This window comes from Callorhinus ursinus, unplaced genomic scaffold, assembly GCF_003265705.2.
Source record: "Callorhinus ursinus isolate GAN/ISIS: 27379988/994484 unplaced genomic scaffold, GSC_fseal_2.0 scaffold12, whole genome shotgun sequence".
NCBI lineage: Eukaryota > Metazoa > Chordata > Mammalia > Carnivora > Otariidae > Callorhinus > Callorhinus ursinus.
The window spans coordinates 70,794,942-70,817,723 of record NW_027397074.1 but is presented as its reverse complement, the minus strand read 5'-3'; the positions used below and the strand labels follow the sequence as shown (position 1 = coordinate 70,817,723).

The 22,782-nt window shown below is 43.0% G+C and overlaps 1 long non-coding RNA gene across 3 annotated transcripts in view; it reads right to left on the bottom strand.

Annotated features, from left to right (window-relative positions):
• LOC141373905 (uncharacterized) overlaps positions 1 to 22,782 on the bottom strand; it is a 403,382-nt gene that overhangs the window by 56,657 nt on the left and 323,943 nt on the right. For all 3 annotated transcript variants that reach the window (XR_012380327.1, XR_012380328.1, XR_012380329.1), the window contains one exon: positions 21,863 to 21,970. This is a non-coding gene — a long non-coding RNA (uncharacterized lncRNA). The remainder of the gene's footprint in view (positions 1 to 21,862; positions 21,971 to 22,782) is intronic.

Genomic DNA, 22,782 nt, shown 5'->3' with positions numbered 1-22,782 from the left:
TTGCTTTGTGTTTGATCATTGTTTGAAGAGACACTCCTCAGTGAGTCCCCCATGCTTCCCCATGTCTTACTGAGTATGCCAAGAAGGTAAGGCTCTGAGCTCGTTACCTGGCTCACTTCTTAGGGTTGCATTCACGTAAGGAAATCTGAGAGAATAGGTAATGTCTCCCTTTCTGACACAGCACATGCTCACTGCCTGCTCAGAGAGGGTTCCCCACCTGCAACACACACTCACTCCATGTGCAACACCCCATCGGGGCCCCTCTGCTTCACCTCCTTGGGGCCACAGGGGCAAAGATGAGCTGAAGCACGCATGATTCTCATGATGGTTCCTGTGTACGAATCTTTTTTTTTAAGATTGATTTATTTATTTTAGTGGGGGTAAGGGGCAGAGGGAGAGAGAGGGAAAGAGAATTCTCAAGCAGACTCCCCACTGAGTGTGGAGCCCAACTCGGGGCTCAATCCCAGGACCCCAAGATCATGACGTGAGCCAAAATCAAGAGTCAGCCACTTAACCAACTGAGCCACCCAGATGACCCTCAGTGTGCAAATCTTAAAAGTCCTTCATCTCTGATCCGAGAGTCTCATGTCTTCCAACAGCATCCATGAAACAGCAACAGGCTAACTTACTCGTGTGGAGGTAGGATAAATCAAATCCCAGACCCTTCACAGACCTGGTAATAATTACCATGGTTATTTCCTCCTTACTTCTTCCTATCATGACTCCTATGGGAGTGATTCTGCTTTCTTTATTCCTTTTTAGCCTCTATGCTTTGGAAGTTATGCATCGTATTTCTCTTCTTTTAGTGGTTAATCCTAAATAACCACTTTCTAAAGTTAAGTGTAACAATGTTTAAAGTCAATCGCTGCCTCTGTCCCCCTTCAGGACAATAAGACACTTTCCCACCCCATCTCCACTCCCGTCCCACGCTCCTTATTGTTATCCAAGAGTTCACGGTCACCTTGTTTGTAATCTACTTTTTGTTACCGTTACTGTTGGGAGTCGGTACTTATTTACATTTACCAAAAAGTTTTATCTTTCTGTGGCTATTTTTCTCACCATTGCTTCTGGCTTTCTACTCCTTCCATCTGGTTCAGTTTCCATCTCACTGAGTTAGAGTCTTTTGTTGTTCTTACCACTGGGATCTGTGAGTAATAAATTCTCGTGGGCATTGTTTGTGTTAAAAACTCCTTTCCCTTCATCTTTAAATGGTGGTTTGCTTAGGACCCGAATTTTAAGGTTCCAGTTGTCCTACAGCAATGTGAAGATATATCTCTCATTGTTCTCTATTTTTGCCAGTGATAAGTCTGCTTTTACTTCAGTTGTCATTCCTTTGTGTAATCTGACTTTTAGCTGGAAGTTTTTTAAATTTTTCTATTTTTTATGTTCTGTAGTGTGTCTGCAATGTATCCATATGTGCATTTATTTTTATTTATTACTCATGGGACATAATATTCTTCAATTTAAGAATTTAAATGTTCCTTTCATTCTGGAAAATGCTCTTCCAATACATTTGCAAATATTACCTCCTTCATATTTTCTCAGTTCTCTCCTTCTGGCACTTGACTACATGTATTTTGACTACATATCTGTTAACTCTCTTTCATATTTTCCATTTCAAATTCTAGGTGATAATCTTGATGTATCTTCCAGATCACTGATTCTCTCTTTGGCCAAATATATATTACTATAGTACACACACACACACACACACACACACTACTACTACTATTATACTACTAATGTCTAATATACTACTTTACACATCTAATATATTTTTTATTGTGATGATATAGTTTTTATTTCTAGAAAACCCATCTCCTTTTCAAATCTGTTTCTGTATTGCTCTGTCATGTTCTTATCATTTTTGTCCCTCCTTCTATGTTTTTAAATAATTTGAATACACTCAAATCATAGTCTAGTTAAGATTATTTCCCCTAGATCTTAGAATGCTAATTATCCAGTTTGCTGCTTCTCCTAAATGTCCATCTTTATAGCCTGTAGCTTCTACTTTTTTATTATGAGTTCTTCGATAGAATTTGTTTCCTTAGGTAATCTCATGTCCTTGGTATTTAAATGGTAGCATCATCTGTCTATATAATACTCCATGTTTGCCTTTGCAAGCACCCCACTGGTTTTAGCAGTTCTGAACCGATATGTATATTGCTTTCTAAGCATTACTTATGTGGTGTAAATCTGAAAACATAGTGAAGGCTTAGGTTTCCAATTTTTGGTATATGATTGTCTTCCACCCCAGGCATTGGCAGATGGAGAACTTTCTTGAAACTTCCCCAGAGTTTTTCTACTGCCTTCAGAACCTCTCAATTTATGCCAGAAGTCCTCTATCATGGTCTCCCAACTCACTTAGGTTTGAGGCTTTAACTCTTACCCTTGAATAGATGTTAAAACCCCAATCTGAACCCCTAAGGCCTATGTCTGGGTCTTAACCCCCTTTGGACTATCATGGTCTCAGCTCACATCCAACACTTGGGCTTTGAGTTCCTGCCTCGTAAATGACACTGGGAATTTCTGTAATTGAATTTGTTTTTGTTATATGCAGATTTATGTATGCGTGGATGGAAGGAACACCTTTCTCTATCCACTCAGTCTGCCATATTGATTGGAAGTCCCCAGTTAATTGGTAACTAACAGCAGGAAGCATGTCTCATCTTTCTGTGCATGTCTCCACTGTAGAGCAGGCCCAGAATCACAGACAGAGAGTCAGAGCTCAAAAAGGGTTTCTAACAGCCTCAGGGGCTGACAATAGGGGCTTTGTTAACTGGATCCTGGTACAACAGCGCAATGGAATGTGCTGCGGCCATTTTAAAAGATAAGGAAAATTTGTAAGTGATATGGAAAAATACTGCCGGTATCATTTTTAAGTGCAAGAGACAGGTTTAGAGAATAGCATGCACTGTTCTATTGTACAGAAAACAGACTGGAAGAAACTACACCAAAATATTAGCACCAATTTGGTCTCTAGACAGTGAGAGTATGGACCACTTTTATTTTCTTCTTTTGATTTATAGTTCCTAGAGTGGACATTTATTTCTTACATAATAAGTGTGATGCAAATGAATTTAAGTTAGAGCCTGGTAAAACTCCAAATGCCAAATAAATAGGAAATCTGAGATGCGCCCTTGGGTTCCTCCCTCTCTAGAACCTTTGTGGGCTTACGTTGTCTCAGAGGAGTGTCCACTTGACATCCACACCCTGGTGGGGAGGTGGCTGCTTTCTGAGCAATTCACAACTGCCCTCACTTCTCCCTGCCCCTGGAGGGGCATCTCGAGCATTGGACACTGGGTTTCCCAGACTGGCAGCTGACCATTGGTCCTTTGTCATGATGCCTCTTTGGCCCATGTTCCCATGGGAGCCCGTAAGGGAGAATGACCCAAGGGCACTCCACACCTAGCATCCCTCCTCAGTTTCTACTCCCACCCTAATTATACCCCCCACATGCTCCCTGGGGTACAAGTGCCAGGCTAGGCTGCTGGGTCTGGTAAGGCTTCTGACAGCACCACAGGCTCTACACAAACCTGCCTCCTCCACCACCCTGGGCTCTTCCTCATTCACCCATGTTCTTTCCTTCTTCCAGTTTTGTTCTGGACCTCACTGCCCTGCCCTCCCACCAGACCTTGATGGGAAGTTCTCTATTCTATCCTTAACAGATCTCCATGGCTTTGAACTTTAGGAAGCAGGGACTGGGGTATCTGTCCTCCCTTCCCAGAAGGCCCTCTGTGCTCCTTTGGAATATTAAGTCAACTTCTCCAATGACCAGCTTTTCCAATTCCAAAGTATCCTTGCTTGGGTCACAGGAATGTTTTTACACCCAGACTGCAGAAAGGTGGCTTCCTACCATCCATACAATTGCCCAATGAGAAGGCAACTCAGGGAGCCCTATGCTAGATAAATGACAGCATTTCTTATACATACAGTAAGTCATTAGGATAATAAAGGGCTATAACTTGACTAACCAGCATAAGGATTTGTACAGTGTCCTGCGGATGAGGGTGGGGTTGCAGAATGCATGACCCATGACCCAGGAGAGAAATCAGGTGGTGCTGAGGTTCCACCCTGGCACCTCATCCCAGCCCGGTCAGTGGCATCACCCACCTATTTAGTGGAGGTTAACAAGCTATGTTGAAATTAGTAGTTTAGATTCTCCCTGTGGCAAGGTCCTTCTTTTCCTAGCTCCATTTCTGGCTGGTTTTGTTCCCTGAAGCATCCTCCAGGCAAAGATCAATTAATAGTAGGGGTAAGGACCACAGGAAGGACCGAGAAAAGAGGTCTATGGGACACCCTGGAGTCCATTTGTCTGAGGACTCATTTTCCCCGTACCTCTCTCCATTTCGCCCTCCTCCCACTCCTCACTCCTGCCTCTGGAAGTCAGGGAGGGGCAGACACTGAGCAGGTGGCTCTGGCTGGTGCTTGAGCTGGTGGCAGGTTGGGCAGGATGATGCTTGTCAGCATACGGGCCAAGGGAACACATGGCCCCGAGTTCCTGGGGACAGGAGGGGAACAGGCAGGAGCAGATGAACTGCTAAGCAACAGAGTTGGTAATTTCAGCCAGGGAACTTTCCAGCAATAAGAAATAAGGGAAGGCAGCCAGTGGGGGAGCATGGGAAGGGAGGCTGAGGGACTGCTCGGGTTGCCCATCTCTACACAGTGAGATCTCTGTTTATTTTCTTTTAAAAATAAAACAATATTCTCTGTAGGAAACTTTTGCTTTTCCCCACTTGCAAATCTGAAAACAATAGACAACCATCAACACATGCCTTCACCCCCTCCCCAGAGGAGAAAGTTCCTCACATTCACATTCAAATGATTTCTGAGCTTCAGGAGGTGCAATGGCTGAACTTAAACACAGATCAACATACAGGGAATGGAGCTGTTTAGGGGGTTTGAAGGAAGTATAGCACAGTGTTAATAGCAGTGGCTTCTAGGTAATCGGATGATGGGTGACTTTTTCCTCCTTCGTCATGCTCTTCCATACTTTTCATGTTTTTATGATGTGCATGTATTGCTTTACAACTTTTAAAAAGCTATTTTAAAACACAGACAAAAGCAACACCGACTAGTGAAAGGGGGAACACCTGTGGACTGGTGTTTCCAGAGCCTACCACGTGGCAGAATCTAGGGTTGATCTTTAAGTCTGTTATTTGATTTGACCATCACAAGCATCCAGTGATATTGACTGTACCCTTTGTACAGATGAGGAAACTGAGACTGGGGAAGTTAAGTAGTTTGTCTAAAGCGACATAGTGGTGACTGGCAAAGTGGGATTTCAAGCCAGGCCGGTCTGACCTCAGGCTGTATATGGGAGTGTTGGACAGTGTACCATACATCTTATTGCCGAGTGCTTCTTCATGTGCACATAACTTCATGTTAAAAAGGCCAGGGTAGGGGCACCTGGTGGCTCAGTCGGTTAAGCATCCGACTCCTGATTTTGGCTCAGGTCATGATCTCAGGGTCATTCGATCGAGCCCTATGTTGGGATCTGCAATCAGCAGGGAGTTTACTTGAGATTCTCTCCCTCTGCCCCCCACCCCCCACGTGCATGCTCTCCCTATCTCAAATAAATAAATAAATCTTAAAAAAAAAAAAAAAGGCCAGGGTAAAGAATCAAAAGTGACAAAGCCCTGAGAAGGAACATGCCTGGTGTGTTTGAGGAAGAGCCTCAGGCCAGCTCGAACAGAGGAAGCAAGGGGTAAGGTGGGGAGTGAAACCAGAGGTGGGGCTGGATCCTGCAGAGCCACATGGGCCTCGGGAGGAGTTCTGGAAAAATCCCATAGTTTATGCTCCTGCTAATATGCCCATGGCTCAGCATGGCTGCCTCAGCCCCTGGGTTTTCATGATCTTTTAACACAAATACAACTAGAAATCTCTTCTGCTTCTCTTAGTTCAAATTCCCAAGAATGGGAGTCTAGTTGGCTGAGCCCAGCCCAGGCGAGCTTCACTAAGTGAGGTCTTTGTGCTCTCAGCCAGGGGGTGGGAGTGGGCCAGCTGCCCTGTCCTTGGCCAGGATCTGGGTAGTGACTGGGTAGTCAGGCAGTGATGGACAGCCTATGAGCGGAAACTCTGAATGGGACCTGGGTTGTTAATGGGATCCAGGTGGTCAATTCAGAGCCAGAATCAGGTCAAGGGGAGAAAGTACCTCCTCCATTCCCCATTCTGCTGTTGTCCCTCGACATTACCCGTTTGGGCAGACGCGAGAAAGGGGCAGAAAGTCCTCTGTGCATGTGGGCAGTTGGGTCCTAATGACATAGGGGAAGAGGCGGGGAGAAATATCCGCATTTGTGGACCTACTTGCAACTACAATAAGGATGAAAACACACTTTTCTGGATGTGACAGATTCAGAATCTAGATGTGCTGAGTCTCTCAAGAACAAAAACAAAAACAAAACACCAAAAAAAAAAATCTTTTTCTACTTCTTATTACCTGATGTCTTGAGAACTTCGTGTCTCGGTTTCTTCAATTCCATAGTCACTTTCTAAGCATCAAGGAAAAACTCCCGTGAGCCCTGGCACTGAGTTCTCATCCTAACCTTCTCAGCCGGGAGATGGCACAGCCGCCTGCCTTGCACACCATGCCACCTGACCCTCAGAAGCCTCCCCGGGCTGAAAACAACAGACAAGCGCCCAGCATAGAGCCAGCGAAGGTCATGCCCCAGGCTAAGTCATTTCTGCCATCCCTGGCCCCGGGCCCTGAATAAGGCATCCCTATCCTGAGCCCCCACGGAGACCACAGAGACAGAACAGTGTGGGTCTGCAGCGGCACAGTTGCTCTCTCTGTTCTCCCCCATCCCTGAAGCCTCCACACCGGGCTGTCCTGGATCTCCCTCCAGCAGCCTAAAATCCACCACTTGCCACTCTGGTCTTTACTAGACCTTAATTTCCTAGTGTTGGGAAAATCAAGTTCATGTGGCAAATCTCAGAAGCAGTATTTCCCTTTCTTATACCAGAGCCGATGGCTCTGTTTCTCCTTTGTCCCTTTCCCCAACACAGACCCCAGGTCAATAATCACGGGGATAAGAAACAATATGCAAATTTTAGGATTATTTGTTCCATTTCTTCGAAGAAAGTTGATGGTATTTTGATAGGGATTGCATTAAATGTGTAGATTGCTCTAGGTAGCATTGACATCTTCACAATAAACAAAAAAGAAAGAAAGAAAAGAAAAAGAAACAATATGCAACGACTCTGGCTCAGTCCCACATCTGTTTACATACTGGTTGCGGTGCACAGCTCAACTCCCCTCCACCAGGGCCCTCCTTGCACCTAACCCACTGGCCTCTCCTCGTTGGCTTCTTAGAGTCGAGCCCAGAATCCGAACTCCCAGCTGCCGGATGAGGAGCAGTTATAGAATCAGGAGTGGGAGTGGGCAACTGCCCAAAGGGCAGGACAGACCTTTGAGTGCAGTGCCTTGGTGGGGTAACATGAAATTATACTGGAATACAGGAACCCTGTCACTGAGGATGGGGGGGAGCTGCCTTGTTGTCGGGCAGTAGGAGTCTGATTTCTTGTTTTCGCAATCCATTGGGGTTTTGCTCATGAGGAGGTGGTTGTCAAGACCAGGAAGGGTGTGAGGTGTTACCCCACTTAGAGCTAACAAGTCAGCCTGCCACAGCTCCACGGATTCTGTCGGGAGACGTGAGACTCCTGGGTCAGAGACAAAGGACTGTTGTTCGCAGCAATTACAATAGCCAGGGTGTCAGCATTGTCCTCAGGCCCCAGTTTCCCCGGGGCAACATAAAGAGGAGACTGTGTGATTGACACCTGCAACTCAGGGGTTTGAGTTATAGGAGAAGAACCTGGAAGTTTACGGAACTCAAATCTAGTATAACAAGAGGTAAGTTTGCTGGCCCTCTGTCCTGGAGGGAGACGTACTCTTTATTAACTGGAGAGTAAACAGAACTGCTTTCTGCCCTGGAAGGAAAAACTATCTCTATCTGCCAAAGAGGTTTACTATACAAAAATTACCAAACATCCCAGAACAACAGCAGTCAGTGCTTCTCACAAGATGTACAGAAACTCAAGAGACCTGTTGAGAACTGTCTCTTAGTAACAGTTACACAGTGCCTGGTTTCAGGGAAAATCGCTACCAGTGAGGTCAATACATAGTAGTGGGGGCTGACAGAACAGAGAGAAGCTAAAATGTAATCCAGATATGTGAATATAAAGCCAAACATTGACCTACAGGTGTAGTGTTTACCATTTGTGCCTGATAACCAGACGGTGTGTAATAATTATGAACATCAGTAAGGATAGGTCAGATAAACCTTATTTCAAGGGTTACCTTTGACCACAAAGCATATACACTAGATCACTTGATGTGGTTCCACAGTGAGGCTTATTCATTTTTCTATCTCTGTTCTTCAGATTAGATTATTTCTGTTGATTTCTCTTCAAGTTCAATAACCCTTTCTTCTCTAACTCCAATCTAAGTCACCTGTTATACTCTTCAGTTCTAACCTGTTTGGATCTTTTTCTTCTTTTTTCTTTTTCATTTCTCTTCTAAGACCCTCCATCTGTTCATTTTAACCCTATTTTACTTCGAGTTCTTACACATATTTGTAATAGCCTTGTTAAAAACCTTGCAGCTGATTCCAATATCTGGGTCATCTTTGGTTGTTTTTTTCAGACTGCTTTTTCTCTTGACTGTGGGTCATATTTTCCTGCTTCTTCCACATCTAATAATTTTTTATTCTACTCTGGGCATCTCAAATGATGTGTTGTGGAGACTCTGGACTCTTCTGTCTTCCTCAGAGGAGTGCTGATTTTCATTTGAGCAGGCAGTTAAATTTGACTAGACTCAAACTCCAAATTCTGTCTCTCCTTGTGGGCAGCACCTGAAATCTCTGCTCAGTTCTTCAACCTTCCAGCTTTGCTTTTTGCTGGGCTCTTCGGAGTCTTCCTACACATGCCCAGTTCAGAGGGTCCTCTAAGGGTCTGGCCAAAGCTTATAAATAGACTTGAGACTCCTCTTCCTCTGGCCCCTTTCTAAGATTTCCACCTCACTTTTCAGTTACTCTGGCTACCCTAAACTTTGTCTCCTAACTCTGCCAGTCAGTGGCTCCCCAGCTTTCCGCTTGCGTTCTAACTGTCCCAGGTGGGGTACTTGGGAGTGCTCTCTGGGACAAAAGCACAGGAATATAAATCTCAACCAAGTGCAGCTCCCCACTTTCAAGGATCAATCCCCTTCTAGTGATGCCTGCCTTTGGTCATTCTCCAGCACTTTCAAATTGTTGTGTTAAAATTTATGTAACACTTAACTCCTGGTAGACACTAAGAATGATTCCAACTTTTGATGTAATGAAGTCAGGCTCCCATCACAGACGCTGCACAGGGTCATTCACTTCACTTCCAGGGAGAAATAGGTCTTAGTACTTCCTTTTGTTTCCATTTACCTCATCTGTTAATATATCTATCTCATATATTTCATACTGGATATAATATATTGTTATGATACTACAAGTAGGCAATTTTATAAAAGGTATATAAGTCTATTGGAGTATCTGCTCAATGTTACTTAATTCTTTTTTACACATGAAGTATATGATTTAAAAGTTTAGGGGCACCTGGGTGGCTCAGTTGCTTAAGCGTCTGCCTTCAGCTCAGGTCATGATCCCAGGGTCCTAAGTTCGAGCCCCTCACTGGGCTCCCTGCTCAGCAAGGAGTCGGCTTCTCCCTCTGCCCCTCTCCCTGCTTGTGCTCTCTCTCTCTCTCAAATAAGTAAAATCTTTAAATAAATCAATAAATAAAATAAAAGTTTAGAGGGTACAATTATAAATAATGTTTTAATGAATGTATATATATGTATATGTGTATATATAAATAAATGCATAATATATGCATATATACATAGATATAAAGATATATATATAAAATTTAGGCATAATACTGATTATTTACATAAGATAGTTACCCAGAAATGGAATTGCTGAATCAAATGGTGTGCACATATTTTTTTAAAGTTTTTGACTCATTTTGTCAATATCATTCAGTAGTCCTCCAGAAGGATTATACCAATTCACCCTAAGGCAGCCGAATATGAGAGTATACTTTCCCCCACAGCCTGCTAACACTGACTACAGTTGGTGTTCTTTTTCCATCTTTTTAAAAAGGTTTTATTGATGAAGAACAATACTTAGGTTTAATGAGAATATCTTCCTTTACTCATAGAGTTGAACATTTTTCATATATTTACCATATTAAATGTCTTTTTAAATTGCTTATTTCCTTTGCTCTTTCTATTAAGATGATTCATCTTTTATTTAAAAATTAACTTTAAGAGATCTTTTTATAGTATCTCCATCCTTTGCCATGAATGTTACAAAAATGTTTTTCAGTTTATTATTTGCCTCTTTATTTCTTGATGACATTTTCACATACACAGTATGCTTATGTCATCAAATTGTTAGTCATTTTCTTCATGGTTTCTGCCTTTAGAATTATATTTACAAAGTCACTCTGCACTCTTAGATTATGTAATCATATCAATATTTTCTCTTAGGACATTTACTTTACATTGAAATCTTTAATCCATCTGGGACTTATTATGATAAATTACACAAGACAAAAATCTTATCACACACTAAAGTCTTGTACATATATTTGGGACTGTTTCTGGATTTTCACTGAAATCCAGTGATCTGTTGAACTATCAATGTGACTTAGTATTACCATCCTCTAATATTTTTGGCTGAATAATGCATTTTAACATGTGGCCTTACATTCCAAGAATGACATTGACAAACCAGAAAACCTTTAAAGGTGGAGTTTGAAAACTACTTCATGTAATAAGTATTTTAAAAACTTGGAATGTTTTACTTTGACAAGAGAAGATTCAATGCCTGTCAAAAAGGAGGAATTCAATAAGTAACCTAAAGGGGTTAGGGTGTAGTTATTTCTCAAATAGTTAAAGATCTGCCAAATGGATTGGAATAGATCTGGATGACTCTAGAGGAAGGAACCAAGGCTAATGGGTGGAAATTAGTAGAGGAAACTTCTGCTTCAACAAGGATCTTTCCTGACAACCGGGCTACTCAGCAGGAGAACAGGAGGTCTTGGAGGGGGGTGGGGTCAGAGGTGACAGCTCCTGCTCACAGAAAAAGTTAAAAAACAGGTAACTAATTTTCCAAGGATGTAATAAAAGCAGCGTTTACAACAAATAAGGGTCTGGGCTACTTGAAAGACATTCAAACTCTAAAATCCTGGTGTCTATGATCTATCTTTCTTTCTTTCTTTTTTTCCTTCTTTCCTTTCTTTCTTTCTTTCCTTTTTTTAGAGTTTATTTATTTATTTGTCAGAGAGAGAGAGTACAAGCAGGGGGAGTGGCAGGCAGAGGGAGAGGGAGAAGCAGGCTCCCCACTGAACAGGGAGCCCGATGTGGACCTCGATTCCAGGACCCTGAGATCACGACCTGAGCCAAAGGCCGATGCCTAACCAAATGAGCCACCCACGCATCCCGATGATCTTATTTCCTAAAAAAAACAATACTGTCATAACTTTAAGGAAACCAAGCCTCAACAACTAGGAAACCAGCAGTGAGGGATCCCTAAGGCAATAGGGCTGAGCCATTATTTTCCAAAACTTTAGATGCTCTGATCCTTTCTTCTTTGTCTAGGAGGTGGTCGGTGCAGGGCTGGGGCTGGGCTGCAGGATATAAAACACATAGAAATTTAATATGTCCCCACAGAGCCCTCTATTTTGTTTACAGTTTGAGGCGTGACTCAGGGTGTCTTGGGTCCAAAGGGATATCTCCCCAAACAACGAGAAGAAGAGTGGCCCCAGAATCTTGGGATCTCATTTTCATCTGCAGACACCAAAGCACTAAGCACAGGTATACTATGTCCCCCCTTCACCTCCATGAGGTGTGAAGAAGAGAACTCTCCTTTAATTCCTCAGAAAAATATTCCAAGGTCCCAAGAGCTATCCTATTCAAATACAGTGACTTCATCTATTATTTATCCTATGGCTTGGGGAGAGGAGGTGTCTTGGCCATGCTGAGAGACAGAGCTTTGAAGCAGCCCTCTTTCGGCTGGTTTCCCTGGGAAGTAAGCTGGGAGCCCAGAACAGGAGGGCAGAGGTGTCATCCCTCTGGGGGGCTGGCATCCCTGTGTAGGACATCTCACAGCAGAGGACATTGGCTCAGCATGTGTCCAGTCACCTAAGCACTCTGGCTATAGTCTTCTGAAGACCCATAGTTCTGACTTCATTAAAGGCATTGGTAGAGGATAAAGCACCATATGCCATCAGCTGTCCAGCCCTCGAGGTAAAGATAAACACTTAGTGGGCATAAGACATGAGGCAGAACATGGGCGGTACAAGGTGCCACAAACCATTAAGATGGACATAATTCAGCATTGAAATATAAAGAGAAAGTTTATGGGCCTTATAAACAGAATATTGAGTGGAAAAAAGCCAAACACAAGAGTTTTGTATTAATCCATTTATGTAACATTTAAAACAAACACATTAATGGTGTAGAAGTCAAGATAAGGGTTATCTTGGGATGGGTGGTGACAAGTGTCTGGAAGGGGACACATGGTGGCTCCTGGGCTGCTGTTCACATTCTGTTTCCTAAACCAAGTCTTCCGTTTGTGAAAATTCATTGAGTTGTACATTTATGATTTATGCCCTCTTCTTTATGTGTTACGCTTCAATAAAACCTTCCAACCAAGAGGAAGGTGGTAACTTGGCCCTTCTCGGTCCTGTTCTGAGGACTCCCACAGGTTTATGCCATTTATTTCTCCCAGCAGCCATGTGTGATGTGGCTGATGCCTTCTTCTTCCCTCCAGGGAAGGGTGCGGAGGCACAGAGAGAGGATAGGACAGGCTCACGTGGCTGACAAATCACATCAAATCTTGGTCTTCCGGACTTGAACCTTAGGCTCAAGTTCTCGCTAAATATTTACGATATAGAGAGCAAAGTAATACCCCAAAACCCAAGAAGAAGAGGAGAGCTGGGATTTAGACCCTCTTCAGGCTTAGAAACTGGAATCCATGACCCCAAGGAGACCTTGCAAGTCAGGGAAGAGTCCAAGTGTTCCTGGGGCCCCAGTGGGTCCCCTGTTACTCAGGGACTGATCCCTTGTGGGCTCTGTGCAACACTGGAAACTCGTTTTTGGGGTTCTCTATCACCAGACCATAGGGATCCCTCCACCTAGAGCTGCGGCTACTTCACAGACTCCCCCCATGCCCGACTGGGTGGGGTGGGGTGGGGGAAGACATGCAGAAAACGCAGGTGGCCTGTCCCAATTCAGACACTTAATCAGATCAGTTAAACAGAAACATGGCCTCAGACAAAATTAAATTATGGTTTCTTCATGCCCTAGTGGAAAGTTCATTGCCCCAGGCTTCAGAAAACTGTTCTAGTTACTGGCTCTGCCATTAAGTGTCCGTTCTAACCTCTCTGGGCTTCGTCTTCTTCATCTGTGAGAAATTTAGAAGTTATTTTCTCTACATCTCTTTCAGCCCAGACTTGGGACCTAAAATACTGGGATTTAAATTTCTGCCAGGAAAAAAGCTGTAACCCCAGATTTGAGTACAGGACTTTGAGATTAAGTCTTGACTCAAACTGTAATGCTTTGCAATTTCTTGGAGTCTCCATTTCCTATACCATAATAAAGGAAAAAGAACACTCTTAGGGATTGTTGCCAAGATTCAATGAGTTGATGCGTGATTCTCAAACTGGACCTTGCTACAGAATCACACTGGGGTCAGAGGGCTTATTAAACCCCCTGCTGGGCCTTCCTCCCAGTGCCTTTGACTTATTAGGCCTGGAATGGAGGCCAGAATGTTGCGTTTCTGTCACGTTTCCAGGTGACGCTAATGCTTTTGGTCCCGGGGTCATACTTCGAGGACCCCTGAGTTACTGTATTTAGAAGCTCATGATAAAGTATGAATCTAAAATGTTTTGACTCAGCCCAAATGGGAAATGGTTCCTCGGTGCTGACACACAGCCATATAGATGATGCATGTTCTTATCTAACAGGCAGTTGGAGTGTAAACCAAATGTCCCAAGCTCCACCAGCCTGTGGATTCCACTGGGACAGTACAAGCACTTATAACCAAATTTACTGTCTTATAGCCCTGGGCTACAAATTCAGGACCAGATATTTGGGGGATTCTCCATATGTCTATACATGGGTCTCATGTTCTTCTACAAAGTTCTCTCCTTGTTGATGTTGCTCCTCTCCTGCACCCCAAACCACTCGGTGGTGGTCCCTTGTCACAGCTATTCCTGCTGGTATATTCTGGAAGACATTGCTTTCCTGGGCAAGGGCTGCTTCCCCATAATGCTGCAGCTTCGAAACCCTGAAGGTGCCAAACAAGGCTGCATTCCCTTCAGCTCTCCCAGAGACGTCATTTCCTGACAGAAAAACAAGAAGGGCTCTCTCTCTTCAACCCTACCCACCTTGTCACGGAGTCCTACTGTGGCACATTTGTGCCCTGGAAATATTTTATTGCCGAGAACATGCCCCTTTCATTTCACAGGACTGCAATTCCAAGCCTCTCTCCCAGTGAAGTTGGAACCATGTGACCAGTTTGGCCATTATTTTCTTTTTCATGTTTTTCCTTAAATTCAATTAACTAACATATAGAGTGTTATTAGTTTCAGAGGTAGAGGTCAGTGATTCATCAGTCTTATGTAACACCCAATGCTCATTACATCACGTGCCCTCCTTAATGTCCGTGCCCCAGTTACCCCATCCTCCCACCCTCCTCCCCTCCAGCACCCCTCAGTTTGTTTCCTATGGTTAAGAGTCTCTTATGGTTTGTCTCCCTCTCTGATTGCGTCTTGTTTTATTTTTTTCCCTCCCTTCCCCTATGATCCTGTGTTTTGTTTCTTAAATTTCACATGTAAGTGAAATCATATGATAATTGTCTTTCTCTGATTGACTTATTTCACTTAGCATAACACCCTCTAGGGGAAATATGTGTGCAGCTTCTGGGTCAAGTCACCAAAGAGGGGCCATGAGTTCTCCATGCCCTTCGTTCCTTCCCCAGGGACGCCACATGTTCCAGAGCATAGCAGATGCAAGTGACCTGTATTTCCAAGTCGTCTCATAGAGGGGAGCGGCCTTGGAGACATGCCGCCAACACTGACTTAGTGAGAAATAAACCTTTATGTGTTCAACCACTGAGATCTTTCCCTTCAGCACAATTTAGCTTAACCTAACACAAAGTTCCTTTAGTTTTGCTTGGAACTTTAAGGCCCAGCCAAAAACTTGGAGAGAGGTCAGAGAACAGACCCCCTAAAAGCCTTTCCCATCTTCAAATCTTTCCCATTTCCCCCCTAATATGTTTCCCTCGTACTCTACATAAATATCACCTGCAGAGAGTCTGAGGGGAGCCATGTACTGCTCAGGAGAACAATCAGATTTTAAGTTCCAATTGGAGCCGGCTGATGGTGGTGGTAGTGGTAGTGGTGATGGTGGGGGAGGGGTCAGAGAGAATTACAGCACCAACTCACAAACCATTCCCCAGAATATGATGCTACCAAGTAGACCTGAGGATGGTCTATATAGGAGGGAATCACCTTTCCTGGGGGGTGACTGTATCGCTTTTGTTGCGGGACAGTCCTACCAAAAAGATAAGAACGTGTTGGTTCCCTCAATCTTCAGTAACAAGGCAAAAGGAAACGCTGGAATTTCTTATGTACTTAATTTCAACATCCTCCAGTGGAAATGCTCTTAGTATCTTGCGGAGATTCTGGCAAATATGCATGGATCCTATTCTGGCTCTCTCCTTAATTACTGGGCAAAAAAAAAAAAAAAAAATCTATCCGAATTGGCAAATCCTTAGCCAGGTGGTCACACCATCAGTGAATGGTCTTCAGAGTAAAGGCAGAAAGAATGTATGGCCCAAGAGTTAAAATGTAAATGAAGGGAAACTGTAGCTAGCCTGAGCGCCACGACCCAGTAGACACAGCAATGGGGTCAGGATAGAGAGGTCAGAAGGAAGTACACATCTTCCAGAGTTTGGGCCTAACCATGGGTGGGCAAGTTCAGAATTCTGGAATTGGGTGATAGACTGTCATAGTTGGGTCACATCTCTGCTCAATCATTCAAGGTCAACAAAGGCAGCAGCATCCCCTAAGACAGATAAACAAAAGTTGCTAACAAGTTTTACCTTAAGGACTAGAAACTACTCATCATTGGGGCGCCTGGGTGGCTCAGTCGGTTGGGCGTCTGCCTTCGGCTCAGGTCATGATTCCAGAGTCCCAGGATCGAGCCCTGCATTGGGCTCCCTGCTCAGCGGGAAGTCTGCTTCTCCCTCTCCCACTCCCCTGCTCATGACCTCTCTCTCTCTCTCAAATAAATAAATAAAATTTCTAAAAATAAAAAAAAGAAACTACTCATCATATAATAATGCTTCATTTGTAAAGTAGTTTTCCTCCTTAGCTTCAAAAAATTTTTTGCTCATCCTTATTGTATCTTCTCCTTACAGCTACGGTATCCGGTAGATACAGTAAACTGAGGAACAAAGTAAGAACTAATATTTACCTGGCCTCCAACATGACCAGGTACCATGCAGAGGACAAATGAACTCATTTAAGTTCACTTTGTTTTTGTGAGAAATATTATCTCTAGTTGTAAAGTAAGAAACTAGGGCTCAAAGAAGATCACTTGCCCACTGTCAGTGAGGCAGCGTCGGCAGTACCCAGATTCCAACCCAAGAACATGTGACCTCAAAGCTCATCCTGTTTCCATGGACTTTATCATATTTGTTGACCAACATCACAGAGCAATTGACAATGGAATCAGGCCCAGGAGCAGCTTCTGCTGATATCCAACACCTAGTTCTGAGCTCTATCTTGGCAAGCCATAGTATGTAATTGTAAATATCTCACTATAAACAAAACAGGCCCATTCAGCATCACCCAGAAAATGCCCATAGTGCCTGAGAGTGCAGAGTAAGCCCCTGCCCACCTCCCACCACTCCCCCACCGTCTCCTAGTGCTGAGGGAGCTCCAAGTTACACAACAAAGACATTTTAAGACCAGTTATACAAAACTGCGTGCAAGGAAGGACCCAAACCTTAACATTAGGCCAATGACATCTTTCAGACACAGCTCAGAAATAGAAGGCTTGGTGAATAAAGCTGGTCTTTTTTTTTTTTTAAGTGAAGTTTTGTACCCTGATTATATCCCAGGTTTATTTGAGATGGTTCTCGGAATGAAACAGTATATGAAATAAGATTTTTTTTTTAAAAAAGGCATTCAAAAGATTAGATAAATGGAGATTATTAAGCACTTGAGATGAGTCAATAATCACTGTTGAGCCCAAAATTTAGCTGCATTTCCCAACAGGTAAAACATAGTTCTCACTACCTAATGATGATAATTTTTTATTTATTTTGTAGCTTTGAGTTTTTATTTAAATTCCACTTAATTAATGTGCAGTGTAATATTAGTTTCAGGTGTAGAATTTAGTGTTTCATCACTTATATACCACACCCAGTGCTTACCACAAGTGCCCTCCTCAATACCCATCACCCATCTAGTCCATCCCTTGCCCACTTCCCCTCCAGCAACCCCTCAGTTTGTTCTCTGTCATTAAGAGTCTCATATGGTCTGTTTCCCAATCTTTCTCTTTTTTCCCCCTCCCATATGTTCATCTGTTTTGTTTCTGAAATTCCACATATAAGTGAGATCATATGGTATTTGTCTTTCTCTGACTGACTTATTTCACTTAGCATAATACACTCTAGCTCCATCCACATCATTGCAAATGGCAAGATTTCATTCTTTTTTATGGCTGAATAATATTCCATTGTGTATGTATACCACATCTTCTTTATCCATTTGTCAGTCAGGGAACATTTGGGCTCTCTCCATAGTTTGGCTATTGTTGCTGCCATAAATATTGGGGCACATGTGTCCCTTCAAATCAGTACTTTTGTATCCTTTGGGTAAATACCTAGTAGTGTAATTGCTGAATCATAGGCTAGATCTATTTTTAACTTTTTGAGGAACCTCCACAATGTTTTCCAGAGTGGCCACACCAGTTTGTATTCCCACCAACAGTGTAAGAGGGTTCCCCTTTCTCTGCATCCTCACAAACATCTGTTGTTTCCTGAGTTGTTAATTTTAGCCATTCTGACAGATAATAATTTTTTAAATAATTAAACAGTTTTAAAAAACTGTGCGTGTGTGTGTTATGTCACTGATTTCAAGGAGGAATGGTCCCTGTGATCATTCATATGTAAGAGACAATAGGAACCATGAGTACGAGTATTTCTTCCTTCCCTCTTTTTTTCTTTCTTGCCATCTTGTTTTGCTTTCCTTCCTTCCTTCCTTTCTTCCTTCCTTCTCCTCTTTCTCTGGTTTATGAAATATAGAACAGTATAGAATAGTAAAGAATAGTATGTGCCCACTAAACACCCACAGGTAATTTATGCTCTATTTTCCAAAAGAAGATAAATGTAACAATTCTAGGGGAAAAAATGGAAGTTGCTTCTCTTATCACTCACAATTCATTTCCTATTCCCTGCCCCCCAGGTGCAATCACTGTCATCAATTTAGTGTATATTTGTCCAGTCCTGTTTTTAGATTTTAAATATAAATATAAGTAAATATAGATACATAATATGTGTAAGTTTCATGTAAATGGTATCATTTTATGTAATCGGTTTTATGTACATGGCATCATTGAACACAGCATTCTGCAACTGACATTTTCCACTCAACATTATGCATCTGATACCTATCCATGTTGACATAAGCATATCTAGTTAATTCATTTTACTTCCTAAATAATATTTCATCATATGACCATACCACAATTTATTTATCCCTTCATCCATCCCTACTAGACATATTTGTTTCCAATCTTTTAGCATTATGATCAAATTTTCTGTGGATACTCTTGTGTATGACTGCTTGTACACATCTTGCAGAGTTTTTCCTTGTATATATACCCAGACATGGAACCGTGTATCTATTTCAGATTTTCCTAGGTTGCAGACAACAGAATTCACTGTGGTTTGTGTAAATACAAGGTGGCTTAACTGAAGATTAGATGGCCTATTAAAATTCTGGCAAGACCAGAGAAGTGGCTGGAACAAGGATGTCCCGACTTGGAGAAATACTTCAGTATACCACAGAACTGTTCTAATAGAAACACCAAAGTTGTTACGTACAGCCCAGGATTCTATGGTCTGGAACACCCAGAAATTTGAGTTCAGCTACCCCAGAAGAACCAGATGTCTTTCTGTCCTTATCATTCTGTAATGCTTCCTTTATCAAATATCAAGGACCTATATATGGTTGGATCTTTGTTTGGTCTACTATGTTTTACTGATATATTTGTCTACTCCTGTATCAGTACTACACTGACTTGATTATCATGTCTTTATATCTTTTTGTTTAGTGAGACAAATCCCCTCTTCTCTTTCAGAATGATTTTGACTGTGTTTGTACATTTATTCATGTGAATTTTAGAATCAACTTGTCAAGTATGAAGATAAGTCATGTTGAAATTTTTATTATATGTACATTGAATTTACAGCCTAATTTGGGGAGAAATGATATCTTTATAATAAAGTCTTCCCATCCACAAACATGTTCTATCTCAGCTTATTTAATTCTTCCTACATTACTTAAATTTTTACAATACTTATTTTATTATAATTATTCACATGTACTTTCTTGGTTTTCTTGCCGTTGTAAATTGCATCTTTTTCAAATGTAACTTTCTAATTTGGTCAGTACTGATGTGCAGAATGCAATAAGCCTGAATATGCTGATCTTTTACCTAGCAAACCTGACTTAAAAAAAACTACTGATAACTTTTCCATCCATCACTGGGGTTTTTTTGTAGAAACAATCAAATAATGTATAAATAATAATTATATCTTTAACTTTCCAGTTCTTATCCTCTCATTTTATTTTTGTGTTTAATTGCACTTGTTACAACCTTAAGCACAATGTTCACACTTGCGATGATTGTTAATGGACACTCTTGCCTTCTTCTTTCTTTAAATGAGAATGTTTCTAATCTTTTGTAATTAATTATGGTATTTGCTATAAGTAGTAGATACTATTATTAGATTAAGAGACTACACTTAATTTGCCAAGAGATGATGTTTTAATCACAAAGGAGTATTGAGTTTTATCAAATCCTTTTTCTACATCTATTAATCTGATCGATTTCTTTTTTTCCCCTCATTTCATCTTTAAAGAAAACAAACAGACAGTCGCAGCCAGGATAGAATCAGATGATCAGATTATCAGACTTGGAAGCATCCTGAGATATGATCCAGTGTTGTCAATGGGACTGTGGCATGCAGGGCTGGGGAAAACTTGGACTGTTCAGGATTGCGCTATATATTACAGGAGGGCTAGCAAGCCTGGCCTTCACTCATTAGAAGCAAGATGCACACTCTTAAGTTATCTGGAAATCAAAAACTGTCTCCACATAGTTACAAAGGTCACCAAAGGTACCACCACATAACTTTGACACCACAAGGACCCAGAGTGCTCCAGAGATCTGCAGGGCTTGTCCTAACCTAAGTTACCAAGTTCTTCCTACAGCTTCACTTTGGAGTAGTTCTGACTCCTCCCTGCTGTGAAATCTCCACTCCCATGCCCCCAACCCTTGCTAAAGAGCTGTCGAGGTGTTCAGGCTCCTTCTAATTACCTTTGTTCCTGCTCTAAGCGATCCTTCTGGGGATCCCTATTTTCCCTCACTGTAAATAATTCTAAAGACCCATCTCTTCTCTCCTCTCCTGCTTGCTCTTCCCTGGAGAGTTGTGCCTGACCCGCCACCAACCAGCCCTGCCAGTCCCACTTCGCAGATAGTGGATCTCAGCAGTAAGAGAGGAGAGAAACTGACTTCTCAAGATTAAAGGGCCAGAGGTGCTGCTTGCATTCTGCCCCCCTCACTTAGCCATGAGCCTTCCAGTAAGAGCAGAGTATCCAACAGCTCCATGCTCTCTCCCCACCTCGGGCACACACACACAGAACGCCAACAGCTACCCGGGGGGGCTCTGCCCAGGCTTCTTCCAGCCTGACCTTTTGCGGGTGTTGGGGGAGCAGCCTGCAGCCTCTTGGGCAGAACAGATGCAGACGTGAGTCCTTACCAGATGTCCTTACTTCCCAAACCACCGCAGCAGGGGAAGTGGAGGCTCTGGGCCAGGGAAGGGGTAGAAGGAGGGGGACAGTGGTCGCGGCCGGGGTGGGCGGACCAAGTTCTGCCCAAAGGACAGATTTATTGCCTTCCCGTTGGAAAGGAAAGCCAAATCAGCCAGTTCCCCCTTGGGACCTGGGAAGTTCACCAGGAGCCTCGTGAAGTCATTTTGAACAGTCTGCCCCACCTTAACAGTACATGTACCTCAGAAGCTTTCCGAGTCTCAGGGCACCCGGGCGCCCTCATTCACGCTGTTAGCACGCATTCAAGCTTTTCTTGAGTATCCACTTTGTGTTAAGAAACCCGTTCCCATGCTCCAGTGCTCCCCAGTCGGCGGGGAAGAAATACAGGAACATGACTCTGGGAGAGGGTGCGCAGGGCCCCAGCAGAGGTACGCAGACCGTCAACAGGAGGCAGTGACCGTCGCCAAGGGAGCGCTGGGAAGGCTTCACCGAGGGGAGTGCTGCTCCGTCCCTCTGTCTGAGGCTTGTCTGGGGAGTGGGCAGGCAGGTACAGCCCATCCCAGCAGACACTGTGGGTGGGTGGCACCCAATCCACAGCTCCCCCATTCCCACTTTCTCCTGCTCCTCAGGAAGACTTCTGCCCCAGCCACCCCAAGGCTCTGGACTCCACCCTTCAGTTAATAAGCAGCTGAGGAACAAGGGAGGAAACATCAAGATACCACCGAAGATGCCTGCACTAGGGAAAGCAGGGCTATGTGCAAACCTGGCTGGCTGGCTCACAATGGAGGACTGGCTGGAGGCGGATTCTGAGTCCAATATGGGCTTCTTTTGGTTCTCGAAGGATGTACATTTGAATCACCGGTGCAAGCAACTGGAAGACATTTTATTTTTTTTTTAAGATTATTTATTTATTTATTCATGAGAGACAGAGACAGAGACAGAGAGAGAGAGAGAGGCAGAGGGAGAAGCAGGCTCCCAAGGAGCAAGGAGCCCGATGCGGGGCTTGATCCCAGGACTCTGGGATCATGACCTGAGCCGAAGGCAGACGCTTAACCATCTGAGCCACCCAGGCGCCCGGAAGACATTTTAGAAATCATTATTCCAATATTTCAATATAAAATCAGCCATAACAATTTCCTAAGTTTCAATTGTCTAAATTTTTGATAGTCATGAAATAAATAAAGATTGTCAATGACAGAGAAGTAACAATTGAATGCCTAAATCCCTTCATAATTTCCCTTGATGGACAGCATGAGACTGAGGGCATTCTTCTCCTGCCACTTACTAGCTGTATGACCTAGTACAAGTAACCTAACCTCCATGAGTCCTCTATTCATCTGTAAAATGTGGACAAGGCCATATACCATGCATGATTGTGGTAAGAACAAAAACAATGTACATTTGGTGGGTGCTTAATGAATGGTAGCTAGTACTGTTAGTCCTAGGAGCTCAGGAAGAGGAAGACAGCTCTTGTGTCCACTTTTTAAGAATAATTTCTAAGCCAGAGCTGTAATACAGATGAATCCTAGCAAGCATGACATTCCATAATAAATAAAAACAGGATTCAGTTAATGGAAGACTTGCCAGGTCAATAAGGCAGAGGTGAAGTTACTATCAGTTTCTGTATTAAGGAACTCTTGGGGGAAATTCCAGGAAATGTAGCTTATACACCCACCACCCACC